We start from the raw sequence: 24,723 nt of genomic DNA, 5'->3' as shown, positions 1-24,723 counted from the left end.
GCAATTTGCACACAACGTCCGTGTAATAACCGAGTCTAGTTCGATATAATGACCCTAAACGTACGCAAAGTCACGTACTGCAAAATTCGGTTTTGTTAAATCAATAAATATGGCCGCGGTTTGAAGTTATTAGTTTATAACGGTCATTTTCCTCGTATTAGAAGTTTCTATCAGCACAGAAATATGTCATTCAGGTTTATACTCATTGACATACACAAGGAAATTGCAGATTGGTGTAAAAATTAGTTCCAAATTATTAAATGCTTTAGAAGTACGAATTCAAGAAAGAAGACAAGTTGGATTGGTAAACCTTTTGCTATATTTGCAAAATCCACAAAACATTTCAAAAAAGAAATCTAGTGTATTTCCAATGGCTTCGAAACTCGATATTATTTAAGTTATCTGGAAAAATATTGTCTAGAATATATCCAAATTCTTGTATGGAAACAGATTCCGATAATGAATATATCGGAGACGGAGAAACTATTAATGCTCTAAAAGAAGCCATGGAAAAATCAGTTCATAGGTTTCTTGAGGAACCTGAACAAATAATATCAAATCCGAAGACACCGAAGGCCGAATTTTCAGTATTTGAGGCAACCAATGAAAGAACAAAGAATTTGGATTTATTATTTGATGCCCTGAAAACGATAAAACCAAGTTCAATAGCCGGTGAGAGAGTATTTTCTATTTCAAACAATTTTCTATCTAGAATAAGAACAAGATTAAGTAATCGTTCAGTGGACATTTTGTTTTTTGAAAACATATTTCCTGAAGAAAAATACTAAATTAAATAAAAATTTATAATTTATATTATGTACGGATTTTACTTAATTTATTTTTTATTTGGTTTTGTATGTAGTATATTTTATTTTGTTATATTTCTGTATTTCCATAAATATTAAATAAACTGATTTTTTTTAAAATAAGTATAAATATTTTTTACTGTTTTAATTATATTTTGTTTTTCTGTAAAAATTCGAAAACTGTTTTTTTTTAAAAGTAGGTTTTTGTATAAACCCTAGCTTCAGCGTTCATTTGGAATTTTAAACTGGTGGTTGCTGTGATTTTCCACCACGTCTCTTTCGGCAGACCAACGGTCAGAGGACTTTAAAAAAAAACAGTTGATTACCTCAAATGGATCTTCTTAAAAGTCCAACCAAAGAAAATTTGACTGTTGTCTTGAATTTGCAGGTAAGAAATTCATGCATTCAGAAAAATTCTTGCATTTGTCATTTTATGATTTTATCAAGAGATTAACAAAGATATTGTGCGTATGTACAGCAACGCGGTGTACTCGGATCATTGCCCATGCGCGCACAAAGAATGCCTCTGTTATTTACCCCACTCCACACATATTCGGGTTCTACAGATGACATATGACGGTTCAGTTAACCTGACTTCTGTAGTTAATTTAAGATAACTTAGTTAAAATTACTCCATTTTTCGTTACAGTCTACATCCTGACATTTCTTAGGAGGTATAAATAACCTCCGAAATTTCTGCTCCGATATGAACGGACGATCTCCTGAGACGTTTTACAGCTCTCAGTCGCCGTGAAAGCTTCCAGTTTACAATTATCAATCCCTACAAGTAAATTGCCACGGTCGGTCAACACTTTATCGACGCTTATTCAACTGTATTACTACCAAATGACTTCATTAAGGCTGAGTCATTCTTAAGAAATTAATACGTACTAAGCTCAAATTGTTAACAGTTTTCCATCCTTCATAAAACCGGAAGTTTCAATACAGCCCGCCACCAGTCTGTATCGTGAGCCCATTTAATTCAATCTGAATCCAACCCTATCTCAGATCCTTTTTAATATTATCCTCCCATCTTACGTTTTCCTAATGGTCTTCTTCCCATGCGCGCTGAATAACCTGTCCATCCCATTCTCTCCTAATATTTGGTAAAAAATACAAATTATGGAGCTCCTTGTGAGATAATCCTCTGCAGACTCCTGTCAGGTCCAAATATCCTCCGAAGCATCCTCATCGTCTCAAGTTTCTCACTCGAAACAACAGATAAAATTGAAGTTTTTGTGTACTTTAATCCTATTTTAGTCAGCAGTCAATGTAAAAAGTCAAAAAGTGAAACTTTCCCTTCACACGCCATGTAGTCGCTTCAGGGGAGATTACGTAAGCTGTATTAATTCTCGTCCTTGGCGCTAGATGGGGTGAGTGGTTAGCGTCACACCCCGGCCGGCTTTACCCCGGTACCGATTGGATAGGAGGCTGGGTGGGCCCCAGAACCGGTCTGGACGCGGAGGATAAAAGAAAAAACCCTATCCAAGTCCCGGATCGAACCCCGGTCGTCCAGCCCGTGGCTAATCACTTTACCGACTGAGCTACACCGGCTATGTTTACTTCTAGACAAACATCTTTTGATGTAATGTAAATATTTTCCGTGGTTTTCATTATGATCTTTGTTTCTAGTCACTAGATGATGATGACATCAGCACAAATCAGAAATTGACGTGCCCCATTCAACTTCAAACCTCTTTGTTTTCCTGGACGTGCATTGTTACATAACCTCACATAAAATAATGGTTATAAATAACGATTTGGGAACTATTTTTCATGTTGATACATGCTATTATTTTGTGCGTTTATCTAACTGCAAATTGGATTCTTCTCAACGCGGACTTTCAATATACAACATAATCTAGTAGTCTAATAATCTAGAAATGGCGTCAAAGTTATTTGTCATTAAGAACGATAATCTGTGAACAATGTGGTCCATTTTGAATCAACTTTTCTAGCATTGAGCAGGCTTCGAATATCACAATGAGGATTGCCAACCTCTGATCTCAAAGAAGAGAGTTGTGATTGGTCAACCTCGAAGCTCGGTGTCATGATATGGGTATGAATCATTTCTAGGTTATGTAACGACGTTGTTTCAAATACGAACGTCATAGCTTTAGAAGTTTGGTAAGTACGGCATATATCAACACGAATAACGTTTGACATACGCCTTTTTTGCATATATATATATATATATATATATATATATATATATAAAAGGATAAAAAATCGAGGAGGTTCTAATACGAACATAATCTGGTAAGAATTTGTGCAAAGACAGTCGTGATACATTTAAAGGTTCATTCTTTAGGAGAGACTGAGAAAAACTCATCATGACAGCCAACAACGCGGTAGAAATTCGAAAAGACACAATCTTGTTCACTACGTTCCGATGTTCTGCTTAAAGTGGGTAAGATGGCCTCGTTTGTTTGTCTGCGGAAGTAAGTCGTCTTTTGTCTACGCGATAGGCCTGGTATCTATCCGGGCTAATGAACACGTCACATCTATCTCAACGGCTCACATTCAAGTACACAACGTTTGCACGTGTTTCCAAATTGCTTTCAAGATATTTCACCATAAATTCTGTCGGTTAGAAAGTCAGCAACATTTTACAAAACACTAAAGTATCTTCTTTAAGACACGTAAGAAACAAATGGGATTGTGCGCACGTTTCTATGGGTTCAGAACATTTAAATGGATGACCCACGTAAGAACCTAAACCACAATTACGAGGTGCGATCGGAAAGTTTCCAGACACAACGCCCGAAAATGTTACGAAGATTCGGCAGGCCATTCACGAAGATCGACGTCGTACCATCAACGACTTGTGCGACATTGTTGGGATAGGCTATGGGACCTGTCAGCTGATTCTAAAGGAAGAACTCCACATGCGACGCATCCTGTCTGAGGACCAGAAGCAGAATCGACTTCTCGTTTGTCAGGAGCTCAAAGATCTTGCAATAACCGACCCCAACTTCCTTTCTAAGCTCCGTGTGACTTCTTCCTCTTCCCAAAGATGAAAATTCAGCTAAAGGGAAGGAGATTTGAGACGATAGAAGAGATTCAGGCAGAATCGCAGATGGTGCTTGACAGGCTGACAAAGAAAGATTTCCAGGGATGCTTCCAGGCTTGGCAGCGGCGCTGGGATCGTTGTGTTCACTCCCAGGGGAACTACTTCGAGGGTGATGGATGAATTTAATACCTGAGATAAGTGTACGGGTTTTTATACGCGCAGTCTGGAAACCTTCCGATCGCACCTCGTACTTCACTGAGTAACGCTTGTACAATTCGAGTGTCACATGCTCTAAACATTCTCGCCGTAATTAGGGGTAAAATTACGGTAGGTAATGTCTCAATGACGTCACGTCTTCAGGAACACCATTCTCTATGTGGTTTACATGTCAGTTGGCAGCCCTGAAAAGCGATTGCAATGTTGAAACAACTGTTTGTTACTGGCGTGTTTATTATGCTGCTATAATTTATGGAGATATTTACTTCAGACTTTATTAATTGCCTAGCTCCCTCGGTAATGTAACATTGAAGAGCATTTATGGAGCTTCCATGGAGTGTGTTATGTTTATTGCAGTATCAAAGGTGTAAATCTCACTGTAAACGAGAAACGTCTCGTTGCTTAAAAACTTTGTTTCCATATTATCTACCTTAAAATATCAGCAACCTCACAGATATTAGTTTCATTAAACGTCTGATACTTTGTGTTTAAGAGAATCTTCTTTACGAATTATAAACTTCACAGCACTTCTAACAACTTCAAAAAAATTATATTTGTATGACGTTAAAATATTCAATTTTCCGTGGTATATTAAAATGTTTCGGTGTTTGGCAGCACTGCTGACGCAAGATGGCGTTATTGTCAGCACATTAAAAACCCCACCCCAAAACAAATATGGCGAAAATGCGCTTTCCAGTAAAATATTAAATCAATTCCCTGCCTACTAAATTTAAGATTTAACAAAACAATCATCTTGAAACTAGAAACTGCGTGAGGCCACCCAGCCATTAAATAGTTGTTATGTACCATGAATTCTTAAATCCTTTAAGATATCTCATTATTTGTAGGTTATGTCCCTCACATCTTCAGCCATCATTAATATATATAGGGCACAAACCGCGTGTTACAGTGGCGAAATTCGACAAATGTTAACATTTATTGCCAATCTTTGTTTCCCGACAGAATATCTGAATATCATAGGACCAACCCTTCAGGACTGCATCTTGCTGTGTGATAATCGTTAGGTTGGCAGTCCGTCTGCGCAAGTTCAATAATTACAGTCTCGATGTTTATTAAAATAACACATGTTTCGACATTAATTGTTCATCTTCAGGTGGTTAGTTTCGACCACTGCAAAGAGAACCACCTGAAGATGACGTATTGATGTCAAAACATGTGTTATTTTAATAAACATCGAGACTGTAATTATGGAACTTGTGTAAAATGGCCTTCAATCTAAAAAAAACACAGGATTAATATCCCTAAACCAATAACTTCAATGGAACACGAATCTAGTACAGTTTTCTGGCTTGAGACATTTATTCCTGTAATTTCTCCTTCGAGATGAACAAACATATGACGTTTGGTGCAAATCGGTTCATCCGTTATCGAATTATGAGCAAAAATAAGATACAAAACCTCTCAATTTCAGCTTTGTATATATATATAAAAAAGTAAAGTTTGTCCCACTATACGCCATGTAGGCGTTTGGGGTGAGTGGAGGTATAGCTCCTCTCTTCCTTGACCCCGGCACTAAATGGGGGTGAGTGGTCAGCATCACGCCCCGGCCGGCTTTACCCCCGGGAAAGGACCCCGGTACCCATTGTATAGGAGGCTGGGTGGGCCCCAGAGCCAGTCTGGACGCAGAGGCTAGAGGAAATATCCTCTGCCCCCGTCGGAGATCGAACCCCGGTCGTCCAGCCCGTAGCTAGTCACTATACTGACTGAGCTATCCCGGCTCATATATATATATATATATATATATATATATATATATATATATATATAAAACCAAAGACGTGAATTCGAAAGTCTAATTTTGTAATTTTTCGAAAGAAAAGTTTCACGACAGAAAATGTTATATTATTACATAAGATATACAGTTATCCATTAAACCCGGAAATGGACGAAAGGCGAAAAACATAGGCTAGGAACTAACATTTAAATAGAAGCCAATGTGTTATCCTAACAAGGCATATTGAAAGAAACCCTTCCTCTGGGATCCAGCTACACGTTCTCGCCCGCATCAACCGGTTTGGCACACTTCCTTGCCTTCACAGAAAAACAGAACTCCGTGCGATGTGTGACAATCCCACCCACAACACCTGAATTCGCATCACGTGAACAGTGCTGTCCAAAGTTCTAGGGAGACGCACGATACACGTCCACTAAAATGTCTTAAAACTTTCCCCGCGTCATTTTCATAAGATGACAAAGCTGGAGGTTAGGTTATGTCTGGACAGAATGTTTCAACCCCCTCCCCCAAAATTGCTAGACGTATTTCTTTTAAAAAAAATCACATTCAAAGATAGGATTTATTAATCATCCAGAGTGTCTACAAAACTTTATAAATGAAGCTCTAAATTATCACGTGTCAAAATGTAGCATGACATGGAACACAGATGTCACTGAGATACGCGTTCGTCTTCCGGAACAGACGGTCTCGAGGGCTCAGCCGTCTTTAACGCACTCTTCACGCGATGTGCATGTTCAGACATGACAAAACGCACGAGATATTTTCCAAACGATGTTGTAAACCTGTTAAACCACGTCCATACGACCCCAAAACTGTTTTAACTGCCGAAAACTGTCATGGTGTGTTCTAATCAGTGGCGGCTCGTGAGTCTGAGCAGTGATAGTTCTGGGCAAGAGGGAAAACTCAGAATAGTTTTTCAACACAAAACAATATAAACAAATGAAAAGTAAATTTACATCAGGAGAAAACCCATACGTGTTCGACGATGTTCTAACTATTTGTAAGTCCGGAACCATGAATTTTTACATCACTTTTTTCAGTCAAAGACAATTTAGAAAAAGTAATTTGCTGTAAATAAGATACACTTCCTTTGGTCATTGTCATTATAACAAAAAATAGTCGGAACACAGAATTATTGAACACTCATTAACACTAACACGAAACAGATTGGGATACAGAAACCATGAGCCGGCTGCGGGGACTGCAGCTCCGATACGCGCTGTACCAGTGAACTGCCCCTCACTCTACCGCCCGCCGCGCTCTCTACATTTGACCGGCTAGCCGCGCTGAAATCCTTGCAGCCGGATGATAGCCCCGTTCTGCTTCGCACTCCTCGCCCGCGGACTTACTGTCAGTTCAGCCGATTAGTGGATAATGACAACGTAAGGGACAAATTATATAAACACAAAAAATATTTTTTCAATTTCTGAAAAATTATAGGGGGGTGCTGCAGCTTTGTAGCTCTTGTGGACGGGCCGCCACTGGTTCTAATATTTAATAACAAATCGCCCTAAAAAAGGAGTTACGAATTCTATCGTAAACATGACGGTAACCGACCTAACCATACTTAGTACAACACAGCGGAACAGCGTAAAATATTTTCAAAATTTCTAAGCTCCTTCATTACTTCCATGTCTGGCGAATGTCAGTCTCTGTCTAGACTCTGTCAGTCAAATCTTCAATTGTGATCTGTCCTATCGATTTCAGATTTTGGTGTTGCAAGTTGTGACACTGTCCATTCCTGTCGTTGGCTACCAACGTTTCTGACGAACATACTGCCTTAATCGTCAGGGTAAAATTATTACTCAGGAAGGTTATACCCAAATACTGAAATACACAGAGCCAACCCAGAAGACCACAAAGTGAGCTTTCCTCAAATCATAAAATCACCTCGTATTATACAGGGCGAGTCTAAATGATGTTCCCGATTTGAAACACATGTTACTCACGTTTAATAAAATTCAGATGCACAAAATTGGTACCGATGTAAAGAGAAACTCTCCAAGTTTATGTTGGTATACTTAGCGGCCGCGTAGTAACACTTTTCGCCGCCAGGGGCGATATGAGAGAAAATGGCTGCCATCGAAGACAGGGGAGCCTTTTGTGTCCTGGATTTCAATGTTCACCGGTCTGTTATTAGTGTGCAACGGCATTTCTGAACCAAGTTTGCGGCAGATCCATCCAGTGGGCTTACAATTCGTAAGTGGTATTCCCCATTTAAGAAAAGGGGCTGCATCTATAAACAGTGGAGCGGGTCCGTGCAAGTTTCACACGCAGCTCGCATAAATCCACCGTCAGTGGCAGCTTGGTATCCCGCAGAAGACAAAACTTGTAGAGTAAAGTCATAATGAGCATGATGTACATATACAGAACATCGAATATGTTATTAAAATGGAATAAAATCTGGAAAAGAACATCGTTTGATATCTGATAAACATCTGTTAAAAATGTACGCTAAAATAATATATAGAAATTGTATTTAAGTTATTATTGATTTTAATCTTTATATAATTATATACACCTGAAGATAGTTCTTTTAGGAACCGAAACATGTCGTGAAAAATGATGGTCTAATGTAAAATCGAATATTTCGATAAAGAACATCATTTAATATTTTAAATATTTTAAATGTTAATTATTGTAATATTTTAATATTAATAAGAATTTATTGTGATTAGACGGACAAGATTTAAATAAATTAAATAAAATAAATAAAAACTTGTAGAGTTTCTCTTTCCATCGGTACCAATTTCGTGCATCTGAATTTCATTAAACGTGAGTAACACGTATTTCAAATCAGGAACATCATTTAGACTCGCCCTGTATTTACGACAAACCGCATTGACACAAACGAGAAATCTCGAAAAATGATGATCCTTTTTCAGAACATCACTAATTAGTGCATTAGATTATAATCAGTGCGATCCGAGTATGTACACCCCTGACGTAAGTAAACAGGAATGAAGAAACTTAGTTCCGGGTGAACCTCGGTGCCTTATCGATATACGAACCAGGCCATCGACTTTCATGTTGGACAACGTTCTAGTGTGCACCATTAAGTTGATACTGCGTATCTCCTCAGGCCTACAGCGGACGTGAAACGCAGAGCTAAAGGAATTTAACCCAACAAGACCGGAAAAGTGTATTCACACACGTGTGTTCTTTGCTAAATTCTAATTTTTAATAAAATATTATGTAGGTTATCTTACTTAAGCAATTTTATTTCGAAACAATTAAAATCACGAGGTCTTAATGTATTTTTCAAGAAATCTAAATCAATCCAACACGCCACAATCCGATCCAGTTCTGTAGTAACATAATGGACGCAAGGGATCATCAGTTCGAATCCGGGGCAAAGTCAAAACATTTATATTTCTTTCATGCAACCACCATGTTGCTTTTTCACATCATAGAAAGAATTATTACAAAAAAAATCTTTCACCATACGTCACTTTATAGCTCTATAGAAAGTAACACTAGCGTAGATCCCACCTCATAAATTCGTTCGTTCGCCATGGTAGTATTATCGATAGTAGGGAACTGAAATGTACGATTTTAAGGTAGTCCTTAATGTCATAACTTCCGTACCAAATTCAATTAAAATCCGACCAGCGGTTGTCGAGTTAAATCACGCGGACGGACAGAAAAATATAACCAGCCCCATATGCGAACAAGCTGGGAAAGTGAATTCCATATAATATCCCCATGCGTTCTTTAAAACGTGCATTTAGGGATATTACATTCGCCTTGTTCGGTACTTCCAAATTTGGCCACCAGATTGCAGCACCTCAATGTCCACCTCGCGAATTTCCTTATCCGTTACTCTGTTATCACAGCTTGTAGGATATTAAAAAGCAGGATTTTTGAGGTTTTGCAGAAGAGCACAATCTTCAAAGTAAATTTCGTTCAAATCCGTCCAGTGGTTATCGAGTATAGACTCGACTGGACAGACGTACGGACACACACGACAATCCCATATCGCGTTCTCACTACGCACTTCGTGGAAAGAACGTGTAACATCTAACTTAACTTAACTTAACCTAACCTAACCTAACCTACCCTAAACTAACGTAACCTAACCTAACCTAACCTAAACTAACGTAACCTAACCTAAACTAACGTAACCTAACCTAACCTAACCTAACCTAACCTAAACTAACGTAACCTAACCTAACCTAAACTAACGTAACCTAACGTAACCTAACCTAACCTAACCTCACTGCATTTGAACCACTGTGGTCTTTATTCTCCGTTCACGAGTTGGTAAGCAATAACTAACTAACTAAATAACTACTTGGTGGCAAAACCCGCAGGTCCAACACCAATAACACCAAAGCTCGCCACCGGCCACGACCTGAGTCGACTCCATCCATTTACCATCCACACAGCCATAACATTCCACGCTCCAATCATAGCCTCGGTCGTAAATCCATATAATACATCCTACTCCTAGGCCTTTCTGTTGTTTTCGTAACATAAAATATTTCTGATTGCTCGATTCGGAAATATTTTGTAGCGCTTGGCGGTGAGTCATGCAGTTCCTACCGGGAGCTGGGAAGTGACAGTTGCGTTTAAAGTTGACGCGGCGTGGCTAGCAGAGTTCGATACCAAAAATTGTTTATAACAACAGATTATCTATATTAAGATATAAATTTTATTGCATACTATATGTTTCGGCTAAGTACCATCTTCAGGTTAGAAATCATTTATCTCGAGAAAGTGACTTCAGTCGTGAAAATGTTATAGCAGCTGTTCCATGAGCCAAGAGTCAAACCAGGGACCTCTAAAAACAAAACAATGCTAACCTGTTCATAACAAGGAAATGTATCAAAGAAGTATATAATATTCTGCGTTAAACTTTGCAGAAAATTACAAATATGGCAACTGAGCAAAATCTTAATGCTTGGAACAACTGGAAATTTTTATCAACTAGAGCAGAGCGCTCCTTTCGGAGCTCCTCGGGGGGTTGGTTGCGTTTTAAAATCTTAAGTAACACACTAACCTAACCCCGCTGTCTCTATCTGATGTCTTAGTTCTTTACGTCGCTGTTCAGAGGCTAACTGTTCTTGGTCAGTAAACTTTCTACGTCCAACCCCACCCTTGCATATCTTCGTATTAAAATCGATCATAATAGTTTTCGTAATCGTAATATATCGAATGAGTATCACTTTACCTTGTTGCAGTTCTTGGACTTGGTACTTCAAATAGTTGATAACTTTTTTTCACTTTTCTGATGTTTAGGCCAACTGTCAGTCAATTTTTAATAATGCGACTGGCTCGGTAGTGAAGCGTTATTTGTTTACTCGGCATTGTTGTGTTCCACAACAATGCCGAGTAAACAAATATCTGTTGACATTGTTGATGACGTCATTTCTTGAAGACAACGAGGAATCACAAATTTTTGACGTAAAAAAATACGTCTATATTTTAGGGTCAGTGTCATTCGGCAAAAATGTGTTACGAAAAAGTGTAACTCCATTGTTATGTTACCTAGGAAACGTCAAACTTCATTGTTTGACGTTTCATAACATAACAATGAAGTTAAACTTTTTCGTTACATTTTTAAGCAATGTCTTAATCAAACTTTACTCAATTGTAAAGCAGGTATGACGTATTTACGTCAAATTATCCGGAACCATTGTTCCACTAACAACTTTTATAGTAGATAGGAATCAAGCTTGGGAATAGTGTTAGATTGTGTGATCATCACTTCACAAGCATCATCTTGTTCTTCTACAGCTGCTACGGATAAGATATATTTAAATTCAAAGCCACTCCTTCGATTATAAATACGTCCTATTTTATAGTAATTCTTAGACGAGTGATCAGTACGTGACAAGGTATCAACGCCCACAGCTACTATGATTGGCCACAAGCCTTTCTAACGATTAAAATACGCGAATGAACTTATTTAACATCAACTTCAAGCAAAGTACGTAACAATCAAACCTCAAGATAACTCTGAAGTTGCTACTTTCTAAGGAAAATAAATACCGTACAACATTTGTAAGAAGTTTCCTCCCACAACGGAAGCCGGCGCGTGGTACTTAAATCGTTTTCCCCGTGAATGACGTAACACAGCGTTAGTGCACTTAACTGCATTCAGATGGCAGTCCAACTGTCCTCTTCACATTTCCTGGTTGTCATATTCCATTAGTACCCGTAGCATAACAATCATTTTCGCGAATGGATCTTAACACCTGACTACGCATTGTTTAAGTGGCGAGGCAAACAATGTCCCCACCTTCCTCCTGAGGTCCACGTGACGGTGTCTCCCTGTACTACCAGTTCTAAATACGCTAACCTGACAATAAAAGATATTTTACTATCATAATACTAATCTCTACTCTGTAAACAAGACTCCTTTCACAAGAAATGAACAGCAGAACAATACATTAACACCACAGCATGCAACTTCTGAGTTGGAATCATTCAAAGTGACGTACGCGGAACGATCTGTACGGTAGACACGTCTTACGTTAGTAGAAGCCTTTGCCATTCCAAGATGCATCCACACCCCCTGATACTTCTGAATACATAAATACATTTACGCCCCAAAAAGAATATTACTAAACTTTTGGCTAACATAGCGGTTAATGGCTTTATTTAGTCCTGTACCTCATCGTAAGGAACAAAACAAAGACAGATTTCTTACTATAATATTTTTAAAACAAAGAAAATACTGTGGGTGTGTTCTGTTCCCGTAACAGCCCTCACCCACTCCACTGACCGACACTCCGTATCATTGTATTGTGTACTTTGCCGCTCAGACATCGTGGAATATGGTATAACAGCTGTGATGTGGCGGACTTTGCGAGGTATTTAGTTCGAATCTTGGCCTGAGTAACAGCTACCGCAACTTAAAGATGGCTCAATTTAAGTAGGATTTTAGTCATCGCTCTGATGACTGAGGCAGCAAGGACCTCTGAAACGTTCGTAAACCTCTGCCAGACAACACGAACTTCAGTATAACCTAAATCTCATCTGCAGTCCCTTAATCTTACAATAGATGCCACTACGATCGGTCATTAATAGCGAATTTCTGTGACAAACTATAAAAACAACATGTCACTGCGAGAGGCTCAGTCGTTATCGGTTTTAATTCCGTGTTTTAGATAAGAACAGTGTGGCAAGCTTGCAAATTTCTGGGGTGGGAACACAAGCTCCATTTAATACTTAAACTGGGATTATTGAAAAAATTTTTATTAAAATCTGTTGTTGCAAACGTTCACGAAATTAATGATAAATGACGTTACGACGACATTTGAATATTTTTTGGGTGTACGAAAAGTAGAAAATATTACTGAAAGCTTCGAACATCGCTACGGAAAGACTAGTTACAGGTTTTATTCCAGACCATCACATATTTTATCCGCGTAAATCTAAAACGTATTTCAAAGTACTTTAAAGCTCCTAGAACCTAGAAAATTTCCACTCTCTGTTACGCGAGAATCTTATCTTCTGGGTTGAAACGCTTTGTGAACTTCTAGGAAGACACCGACGTTTCGGATGAAAGTATTGTATCATCAAGATTGAAGCAAAATCTTAATCAGAATCATTTGTGTATACAATGGACGCAAAATAACTCCGAGCTTTACGTATGCCACTGAAAGAGAATGGAAGATGAAATAGTTAGATGGATCAAGATGGCGCAGAATCTGAACATGTATAGTGTAACTAAAAACATTGACTTCCATTCTTAATTTCAACACAATCGTTGGCATTTTAATACACAAACTTTAACACTGCTCTGTAATTTAACCACACTACAAAACACTATTACTACTACAGACTAAACGTAATAATTTCACATCCATTAATATGTAAAGAAGGACCTGCGCACTGTCGATGTCCTCCGTCGCACGTGCGTGTTTATAACGGTCAACTAAACTCGGAGATATTTTGCGTCTGATGTAAATCAGCAATAACAGACGTTGAGTGTTCAAGGGGATCACACAATGAAATAAGATTCTGAGCACGAAACATGTTTTGGTATTCAGGGCGCGGTGGAGAGTTGTCTTTGTGCCAGACAAACCCACCCTCGGTGTAGATGAGTCGAATACAAAATTTTCAAGGTCACACCGCGCATCACAATGTCTGGCCTCAGGTTTACGGATATACTAAAGGAAAACAAGGTGAGTCCGAATATGGCTGTCTTCTGGGTTGTTGGCGACGTGTGATCTGGTAGAATTTTTACCGACGTTTCAGAGATTCTATCTGACTCCGTCATCAAAGACTGCAACGTCGGTTAACTTCAGCCAGATTTCACGGCGCCAACAACCCAGAAGAATAGAATTTTGAGACTTTCGCGGCGAGTACAATGAATAAAATCTTTTGTCGGGTAATCAGCCGACGTTTCGGGAACCAACTCTGTCATCACGGAAGGTAAAAAGATATGTCAAGCTTTTATGAAAGATTTTAAAAGACTCAAAATTGTTAGTTTTGATTAAACCCAAACCCTAATATCAAACCATACAAGACGCTCAACGGAAAGTTTAATTCGAGAGAAACTCGATTGGAATCCAGAACGTTGCACCGGACATAATGTCGGTTTCCGTTACTTTCCTCAGTCACTTCTGACAAAACCGAAGACAGCTGCACGTAAATAAGCCATGGTCTAGTCTGTTCCGTGTATAATTTCCCTCTCGTATCTTTTGAATCAAAATAGCTTCTCTAGGTGTAAAACAGCGTCATTAAACAACCCATGAAGGAACATGTGTGAAATACATGAAGGAAGAAAGGAATTAATAATATGAATAAGTGTGCTTAAAAGTGAAGACCTAATGGTCTATGGCACTTGAAAGTGTAATAATTTAAAGAGTAAATAGTTTATATTTACTCACGACAACCATAATGGATGTATTTGTCTTATACCATTGAGTACAACAGGCAAAGATAAGTGATGGAACGCGAGAAAGTCGAAACACCTTTACGTAAATCAAAATAAACAAGCGAAAGTCTGATTTAAGATCCTCGTCTGAGTTGTACGCAGCGCTTAACGTCGAGATTAGTTCGGGCATGGAACAGCTCGCAGGTGTGGCGCTGCAGTGCTTTTAAGTACGAAGCATTTTTAGTTTCTGCTAACAAAGTCACGTGTTCCCTTACAGCGAAATACGTCTTCTGCGCCGGCCACTTCGCGCAGAAAGTCACATCAGGCCTTGTTTCGCTGTCTCTTGCCTCATTTCGCGACGTTCATCGACCCAATATATTCTTTTGCGTTGGATTTATAGGTTATGTTTGCTGTTCTCAGATTGGATTACACTGTTCTTGTGCATTGCGTATTGGATTAATCTCAATTAAAACATGGACAAGTGGCGGGCTCTTGTGAACGCGTTAATGAACTCCCTGGTTTTATAAAAAACAGAGACAATTTCTTGTCTAGCTGAGCGGATAACTCCTTAAGATCTCAGCTTCATGATTAAGCTGAAACTCGTATCAGCCACTGCGCATTTATTACTTGTTCCACTGAACTGTTTCTTCACGTTCATAACAACGCCTAAAACTGTTTAAATTAGCGTCTCTTGTTCTAAGGCTGTAGACCACGTGTTTTAAAAAGCAAGTAATGATGTCACGTGTGTGTACTGACTGCCCCATAAACCAATGAATGGAATCATTAAGACACTAATTGTTTTTCACTTCCTGCGTACATACTTTAAGAGGTCGAAACACTCAGTATGCAAGTGGCGAGGTCACTCAGTATGGTCGCGCCCAATTCCAGACCATTGGGTGGGTCACTAAGACGTGCTCGCTTTTGTTACAGGCTTTGTTCATAGATGTCAGTAGCGTACGTGTTTGAATGTCGCCCATTTGCGTCAATCACTTTCTGATTTGTCCACAATACGTTCTGACCGTTCTCGACCGGTAAACCACGACATCCGAGCGACTACTCCGTGTTTACAAATCAAAACAAATTTCACATTAAAATTACATCTCCATATAGCATAAGCCCGTGTGTGTATCACAAACCAAACGTCGAAGTATTTATAAAACTGTTTTCTGGAACTTTGTCCATCGTCTAAACCAGTGGTTGTCAACGTGGGGTACGCGAAGACATCTTAGGGGGGGGTACGTGAAATTTAAAAAAAAATATATTATTTTATGATAAAAACTGAATAATCAGTAATGTAATTTATTTAATTTATTTTAGATGTAGATTATATACTATGTATAACTTGAATTATACACCAACAACTTTGGGGGTTCAAAGTTGAAGAGAAATTATATCTGGGTGTACGCGAACAAAAAAGGTTGAATACCACTGGTCTAAACTATAAAATAATAAAATCACAACGTTCCGGAAGCTGGATTCTGCTTCCGTTATCTGGTTAATGTAGAGGGGAAGAGGGCAGGATCATATTCACTGCGTCCGTTGGATCACAAGACCACAGACCCAGGTCTCAGACTAGCTGAGCCAGCCAACATACGCTATCTTTCCTTATCCTCCTGTTCTTTTACCTGAAGATGGAAGCATAAAAAGCTTCCGAAACAAGTTTTTATTTTATAATTTAGACGATTGACAACGTAAAAGAAATGCAGATATCACATCGTCTTCAAACGTTCAGTTTGACCTTGAACTATTATTTTATTAATTTGTAACAATTCTTGAGTCATATTTTAAAGGATTTTTCAGGGGTTCAATACATTTACAGGCGACTGTCTATCCCTTATAAACACTGATCTATAAATTTCTTTAAATATATCTCAGTCGATGTAGTGACTAGGCTCTAGGCTGTACGACTGTTGTTTGATTCCCGGAAGGCGGGATCTACCCATAGAACCCGGCCTACACTCCGGTGTGAATCGAAGTTATTTCTCGGCCGATTAAGCGGCCGGGGCTTAAAGCTAACCAATCACATCCATACACTGCCAACTCCTCTACATTAAGCAGTGTCTAATTAAGCATGAAGGACGTCATTATATTTACTTTTAATAATCGTGACGAATTAGACGCCCTGCTCAGAATAATTTTTGTCTGTTGAACTACAAAGTGATGGAGCGGAGATTGGAGATGATCAAAATTTATTCTAACGAAAATCGTGAACAATACAAATAAAAAAATATATATACAATTTTTTTTTTAAAATTTCTTCGATTTTCTCTGTACAGTTACGTCACATTTATTTACAAACATTTATCTTCCAGGAGCTTGGCTCGTCTTATCTGTTGGATGAATTGAAGAACCTATCGTCATCTGTCTTTGTAAAGACGGAAAACAGGAAAATCACTTCATGAACCATGTAACAAGGATCAAGCGATATCTAGGAACTATTTATTCCAGGAACTCAGTGCCTGTTCATAAAACCAGTTCCCTTTCAGCCGATTACCTTGACTGCCTTATAAAATATGACTCTCGAAAAGCAATGGATTGTATCAGCTACGTAAAAAAACTGAACTAACCATGACGCAATCTTTGATCATAATTATAAACTTATTTAATTAATCCTACAACAAATATTTATCTTAATATTTAATATTTTAATATTTTCCTTCAAATCACAATTTTTTATAAGATAATAAAATATAAAATATTTAAAATATCATTTCACGTTCCGCATCGATTGATCGATTTACAAATTGGAACGTTTTCTTACGACATGTTTCGGTTATATTTAACGGTCCTCAGGTATAAATTAGATTGGTAAATTTAAAACTCGAATTACAATCCTTTACAATCCTTTACAATGTTATGCAGTTTATTGAAGATGTTCTTATCAGATTACTCTTATATATTAGAACGAAGGTATTGTTTTTTATATATGGCGTGGTTCATCTGATGTTCAATATTAGTCTGTAAAGCAATGATTTAAATAAAACATTAATAAATATGGAGTAATATAGAAAACAAAATGATGGAAGTAAATAAATAGTAGAATGTATAAGTAAAATAAATTAAATTAATATAAAATATAACCGAAACATGTCGTAAGAGACGTTCCAATTTGTAAATCGATCAATCGATACGGAACGTGAAATGATATTTTAAATATTTTATATTTTATTATCTTATAAAAAATTGTGATTTGACGGAAAATATTAAAATATTAACCTAATTCACAATATGACGCAAATATACTACCTTATAAATATTTATCTATCGAAGCTAAAGTCCATTTACGAAAATAATTTTCACGTCTAAACCAAGTTAAGTTATTTTTATGCGCTCAGAAGACGTATTATTGTTAAAATTTTCTAGTCTAATTGTAAATTTAATAATTTCGATAACTTCTCGTTAAAATTATGAATTAATAAACTACAATTAAAATCGGTGAATTCGTTCTGGAGCTGATCAATGCTCATGGTAGGCGATGATCACGTATTTCGTCACACAAACTGCACATGAACACATCTTTTGCATCATGACAATAAAATTGACGCAAAATATCTGCGGGTCTGTGTTACGTCACAGTAAGAGGCGAAGGGAACATGAAAAGGGAGGAGGGAGGCATTTTATACGCTATTACTCCCCATCCCATAACGCACTTCGGCTGACTGCTCACAGCGTATTTGAAGCTCGGAGATACTTTGCGATAATTATAATTCAGAATACGAATTATTGGTCTTGTAATCGGAAGTAATGTACTTACACCGACATTCAAGGAGACTTTTGAAAATCTGAAACAAGATGAAGAAAATTTTGGCAGGTTGAATGAACGAAATTAAAGACTGAGAATTTCTTAATTTCTACTCTTTACCTGATAATTTTACAGTAATAAAATCCAGACATTTGATATAGACTATTTAAAAACATTTCTCAAAACATTATACACTACAAAAATTCTTTTCTTCAGACACCATTCTACATTTATTGTTATGTTATACTTGCAATTGCGTATCTACTAAAAATATTATTTTTAAACACCCTGTACCACAAGGTAGAACCGTGAGTAGTGAACAGACTTGGCGCACATGACAAGATAACGTAAGAAAAACTATCAAAAACAGAACGTAAAGACGTAAAGTGGATTCAGCTGGCTCATGCCAGGGCCCAATGATCTGCTTTTCTAACACGTGTTCTACATATCAGGTTTGACCCGAAAAGTTAGTTCTTCGGTTATTAAAAACCTTTTAAAATATTCATTTAAAGAAAGTCCATGCAACGTAGAGTCGGTTGGTTATGGGGTTTGTCCCCCGTTGACAATCGAGTGATTTCGTCTGCATGGATTGGGAAGGGCTCAAATCCGTGAAGGGGGTGGCGTGGAACGGATTGTATCGATTACTCGGATGGAAACTTAACAAAGACAGATCAAATCTCAGACTGTGACATTGACATAGTTGTTTATGATCTGTGACAATGGGACGGATCCCTGGTTATAGGAACCGGAAATGTCTGAAAATACGATTTCATATTCTCACGCCGGCAACTAAAATCATGGCTGTCTCTCATGACGTCCGGTTTTAAAACGTACTGTGATATTTCTAGGTCTACATTCAGTTTGGTAACAATTGTTATCGAGCAATCCTGCCAACATTGTGGTCGAAATAATAGGAGCGGTAAGTTGGCACAGTTCCGAGGGCGATGTCATTATGTACGTGTGTCTGCTGTCGTCTTATTGGTGGGCACCGAAGGTGTGGGACGATGATCAGTCCTAAACTTTACATCCGTGTTGACAAACTGCCAACCAACCAACCAAAGAAGCTAACTGAGGGCAGAGGCCTGCGCAAGCGCAAGCATCGTCCCTACCTAGGTGAAACCATTCCTGCGCACAAGACGCATTGCTGGAAATGGTAAACGGTCGTAATATAAGAACGGAAATTTTGCTAACGCTAACGGGGTTTCGTCGTGGCGGGAGCCTCGACCATTCAAACTGGGATTTGTTGCTGCTGATGGGAGGTTATCCTGTCAGGCAAGTTGTCGAAGGAATTTGGTTGGTTGGGTCTCTGGGGTATGAACCCAGAGAGGGAGGGGCCGTTTCGGCTGAAGGCCTCTGCGGCATGGGGGGAAGATCACTTCAGCTGATGGCCTCCATGATCGGGGGGAAGGGTGGCGGGCCGTGCCCCTATTAAGTTATACCCTGGCATTCGCCTTACAACTGAGGAAAGCACGAAAAACCTCAGTCAGGGTAGCCGAGTAGTCTAACCACTCGTTGTGCTGACTTGGCCGTCTTTTGGGGATGGCTTCGGCTGGCCTGCTGAACATCAGTCGCCCTCGGTTGCCCTTGGGTGAACTCTGGCAGCCCTCATTCGGCACGAGTGTCTTCCGAGTTGCCGAACTAAGGGGTTCCCCACACCAGCTAACCTCGAGTCAAACCTCTCAGTTAGTGCTCTGATGTGGTCGGCAAAGAAAGGGACCCCGAGATCCTCATGTATTTGCCTGTTACTAACGTACCAGGGCGCGTTAGTAACAATTCGAAGACACTTGGATTGCAGAACTTGCAGCTTCTGGACGTGGCTGTGGGCAGCTGACCTCCAGATCGGGCATGCGTAATCCATTATGGGACGGATGAGCTGCTTATAGAGTAGTACACCGTTCCTGATTGACAGGCCACTTCTCCTATTGATAAGCGGGCCTAGCACACCTAATCGTTGCGCTGCCTTCTTTCCCACTTGGTTGACGTGCGCCGACCAAGTAAGCCCGGCGTCAAGGGTGACCCCCAGATACTGTGCTGTTTTGACCCATTGGATCGGCTGTCCGAGGAACTGCACTGCTCGGGGCTGTTGGATGTGTCTTCTCGCGGAAATGAAGAGAACCGCGGTGCTCTTCGAGACGTTGATAGCAATCCTCCAGGCCCTGAGCCAGAGCTCAAGTCTACTGAGGTAGGTCTCCAGATACCTGACGAGAAGCGTTGGGCTACGGGACGTGACTACTAGAGCCGTGTCGTCCGCGTATTGTGCTAACTCGACGTGGCGGGACGGTGTGGGTATGTCGTTGACATACAGACTGAAGAGCACAGGGGAGAGAATTCCGCCCTGCACAACTCCAGCCCGCATGGTACGACGTGTGGACATGGCCGACTGGAAGGATGTCTGGAATGTCCGGTCAGCGAGGTAGGAAGAGATGGTTTTTACCAAGTACGACGGGAAGTTGAGGACGGTCAGTTTGTATAGGAGGCCTTGGACCCAGACTGTGTCGAAGGCTTTGGCCACGTCCAGGAAAACCGCGCCGGTTAGCCGCTTCTCATCAAGGTTTCTGTTGACCCTTTCGACGAGGCGAGCCAGCTGTAACGATGTGCTGTGTCTGGGTCGAAACCCAAACTGCTCGTCGCGCAGCAGCCCGCGTTCACTGACCTCGTGTAGGACCCTCGTTAGTAGGATTTTCTCGCAGAGTTTGCCGACCGTGTCGAGAAGACTGATGGGTCTATAGGAAGAAGGTAGCGTGGGGTCCTTCCCCGGCTTCAGTATGGACACCACTCGAGCGTGTTTCCATGCCGAGGGGAAGTGTTGCCTGCGAAGGACCGCGTTGAACACTTTCGTGAGAAAGGTTACCGCGCGTCGTGGGAGATGTTTCAGGACCCTGTTCGGTATACCGTTGGGGCCCGGAGCCTTGCCAAGCTTGAGTCCCTTGATGGCCTGGGCGACCTCCGATGGACTGGTTAATTTTGGTTCATTTACAGGGGCATACTCGTATGCTCGCATCGCCTCGTTAACCATGTCAATTGTAGTCAGGTCCGACGGGTAGTCTACCGGCTGGAACTGGACCTCAAGGCTGTCGGCTAGGGCTTCTGCCTTCTCGGGGTTCGAGAGAGCCAGTCCTCCCATCACTAAGAAGGGGGGCGACGGAGTGGGGACTCGCATCACACGCTTGGTCATTTTCCAAAGCGACTGGTCCTCGCAGTCCAAGGATTCGAGCGTGTCGCTCCACTGTTCGTTCCGCCACTCGTTGAGACGATAGGTCACCGACCTCTGGAGTCGATTGACCTGGGTCTTAAGAGCGGGGTCTCTTGTGACCTGCCATCGCCTCCTCAGCCGGTTCTTCAGGCGTATTTCATCTCGAATACTAGCGGGTAGAAGCGGTCGCCTGTCAATGCGGGGTCGAAGCTTGGGAGCGGACGCTGCTGTGGCTTCCAGGATAGCACTGGTCAGCTCCTCGACGCACTTGTCAATTTCTTCCTCGTCGTGTACCACGGGGTTCCCCGGTAGTCTGCTTTCGAGGCAAGCCTGGAATGCAGCCCAGTCCATTCTCGCGAAGTCCGGGCGATCAGGCAGGTTTTGAAAGGACGATCGGCACGTGGTGTCGACGAGTGACAAACTGCCAATACAGCACTGCTCATTTATAGTTGCCGGTCAGAATAAAGCTTTGTAAGTGTGAGGTTAAGGGAGGGGGGTGAGCCGATTGGGTTCGTGAGATTCTCGAACTATTTCGGTCGAGTCACGTGGTACAGTCGCCGGTGTTGCCAAGTATAACCTCCAGCTGCGTGAGTTGTGGTTCAGGTCACGCTCTTAAATGACAACACTGAACTGCTCTAGATACAAACGTCACGTAACCTCTGCCAGGCTGTAGCTAGAGGCTCCGGCTAAAGGCTGTCTTCACCCTGCTGTTGTGATTGGACGTTTTACTTTCCAGCGAAGGTAAAATTTCAAAAGAAAATAAATGGACTACAATGCAGTATGTACTATCCTATAAACATTATTTCTCAGTGGCAGTACTTTGTAACTCGATTAGTTCCCGTATCGATATTTTCCTTCTACCCTGTGACAGAAGCCAACCGATAAATTTGGCATCGAGTACAGCAGAATGTTTACTGCTGAGTGGCTGACTGGATATTTCCGTTCTAGTTAACACAGCAAAACTGTCTTATTCCTCACTAACGAAACTAAAAGTGACTTATAAAAAGTCACGGATGACACATGGCGTCGAATAATCCATTCGATAAGATATCACAGATAAATATTTGATAAAGACGTGGCAATGTTTTTTTTAGCTTGAAACGTTTGTTGTTTATAAATAAATACTCTGTTGACGAGAATAAATTTAACATTAAGTAAGGAATTAATATCTTTGCTTCTACAGCTTAAGGACGAATGAGGAAAATGCAGGCAGCCAACAATTAAATATAACTTGATCTCGTCTCATGTATGTAAACAGAACGTTTAAATTCGTAGTAGGACAAAAATTTGAAATACAAACAATGGCAAAGCATGATTTTAAGATCTAAGCTAATTCTGTGCTGGAACAATTAAAATGTTCTAAACCCTTAGTTTATTATTATTATTATTATTATTATTTAGTGTTCTGTCTGACGACAGGTCCATTTGAACAGGATCCTTCCATCCTTTTCTCGGACTGGGACCTGTTCATATACGTTCTTGGCAGATGATCCAGAAGTGGTTTGCCATTGCCTTCTTCTGTGTGTGAATGGAGTAATTGTTGGGATGCCACGGAGGAAAACTCCGTGTTGCCTAGACCACGGCCTTGCCCAACACAAGTTATAAATTCGGGCACCGCCGGGAATCGAACCCGAGACCCCAGGATTACAAGGCCAGCGTTCTAACCGCTAGACCACCGTGGCTCTTAAACCCTTAGTATGATTCGATAATTTCATATCGATAGACATTCATAATAAAAGCATAAACCTCGATCGATACCGAAGTGTTTATACACGAAAATGTCCATGTATCATTTTAATCGGAATAAAAACGGAGAGAGGTCCAAGGCAGCTAAGAGGGCGAATTAAACGCGCAGTTCACTACACACCAAAGGCTTGTAATTCTCGTCACATTCAGTGCAGCGTCCGTAGTATAATTCTAATATCTTGTGAACATTTCCTGTGTAGTAGGAATATTTCTGTACATAGTTCATCTGTCTGATAAGATGGACTTTTGCAACAGTCCGTACCGGGGAAGAAAATAAATACACACAACGTATCAACTGGATAATGAAGTTTAAAGAAACGCCATCTTACATTCAGTAGACAAATCTCAGAGTTAGGTTAGGTTAGAGCTCGGCTTTAAACTGTTAAACAAAGAATCATACACACAAATTACGTGCTATTTTTCAACTTGCCTACGGATTTAATCTTGAATCACTGTCTGAGTTCATCAACATGAAATCCTATCATAAGTTTCTCTTCTTTGTCTAAGATAATGTGAGTAAAATTACAAATATTTACAGTTACCGCATTTCTTATATTGATTTTTGAAGAATGTATACAAAGATAATGTTGTAATTTGTATCTCGGCAATAATAAATCTGGAATATTTATGTATATTTTCCTCAGGTACTCCATTTTCGTCACACTGCCATTTTATCAAACAGTAGAGACTTATTTTCTATACGTTTCCTGAAATCAATTTTTTCCACGTGTTTCCTACACACACACAAATACATAATCCCTTATTTATCAACTTGGGTTCTTCAAGAAATACCTCTAGCTTCTCAAATACTGTAAAAGTTCCATAAACCTGTGATTAATAGTTTCTCATATAAAGGTATATTTGTCTGAAAATGAACCTTCAGTCAAATTATGCGTAAAGTTGGCACTACGAAAAACGAGACATTAAAATCAGAATTTCAATCCTTGAGAAGTACTTCAGACACAAAATGATACCATATTTCTGTAAAACAAATCCGAAACTAATAAAATTAGAAAACTAATTGTTTTTTCACTCCAAACCATCCTTTAACGTCTGGAGGATTATCGTGCGCATCCATTTACCTGTAATATTTGACGTTTACAGGTTCCGTTCTCGGTGGTACAGAAGGAAACTTAATTTTGGTCAGTAAGATTAACATAAAAACCTTGCTTGACTTCAAGACGACTTCTTTTTACTGTTTAAAATTTCTGAAATAGGGATGCGTCTTATAACCGATGGCGTCTAACAATCGATACAGCGTCTGTTTCCTGAAAACTTATTTCTAAATCAATGTTACAATCGATAGTGTCTTACAATCGATACAGCGTCTACAGAATCGAATGCATCTAACAATCGATACAGCGTCTTTCTTCCTGAAAAGTATTTCTAAATCAATGTTACAATCGATAGCGTCTTACAAT

The 24,723-nt window shown here is 39.8% G+C and overlaps 1 protein-coding gene across 3 annotated transcripts in view; it reads right to left on the bottom strand.

The window, feature by feature from the left end:
- The window catches only part of LOC110834257 (disheveled-associated activator of morphogenesis-like protein), a 199,053-nt gene that overhangs the window by 87,608 nt on the left and 86,722 nt on the right, over positions 1-24,723 (bottom strand). Inside the window, exon 1 of one of the 3 annotated variants that reach the window (XM_087350061.1) lies at positions 10,965-11,083. The exons of the other annotated variants lie outside the window; for them this stretch is intronic. The gene's annotated coding sequence lies outside the window, so the exon portion shown is untranslated. Of the gene's footprint in view, positions 1-10,964; positions 11,084-24,723 lie in introns of those variants that run through there. 3 annotated transcript variants of the gene reach the window in all.

This window comes from Zootermopsis nevadensis, unplaced genomic scaffold, assembly GCF_977971745.1.
Source record: "Zootermopsis nevadensis isolate Lab colony 2312 unplaced genomic scaffold, Znev_1.0 Znev_ptg000017l, whole genome shotgun sequence".
Classification (NCBI taxonomy): Eukaryota; Metazoa; Arthropoda; class Insecta; order Blattodea; family Termopsidae; genus Zootermopsis; species Zootermopsis nevadensis.
This window is presented reverse-complemented; position numbering and strand designations above follow the sequence as displayed.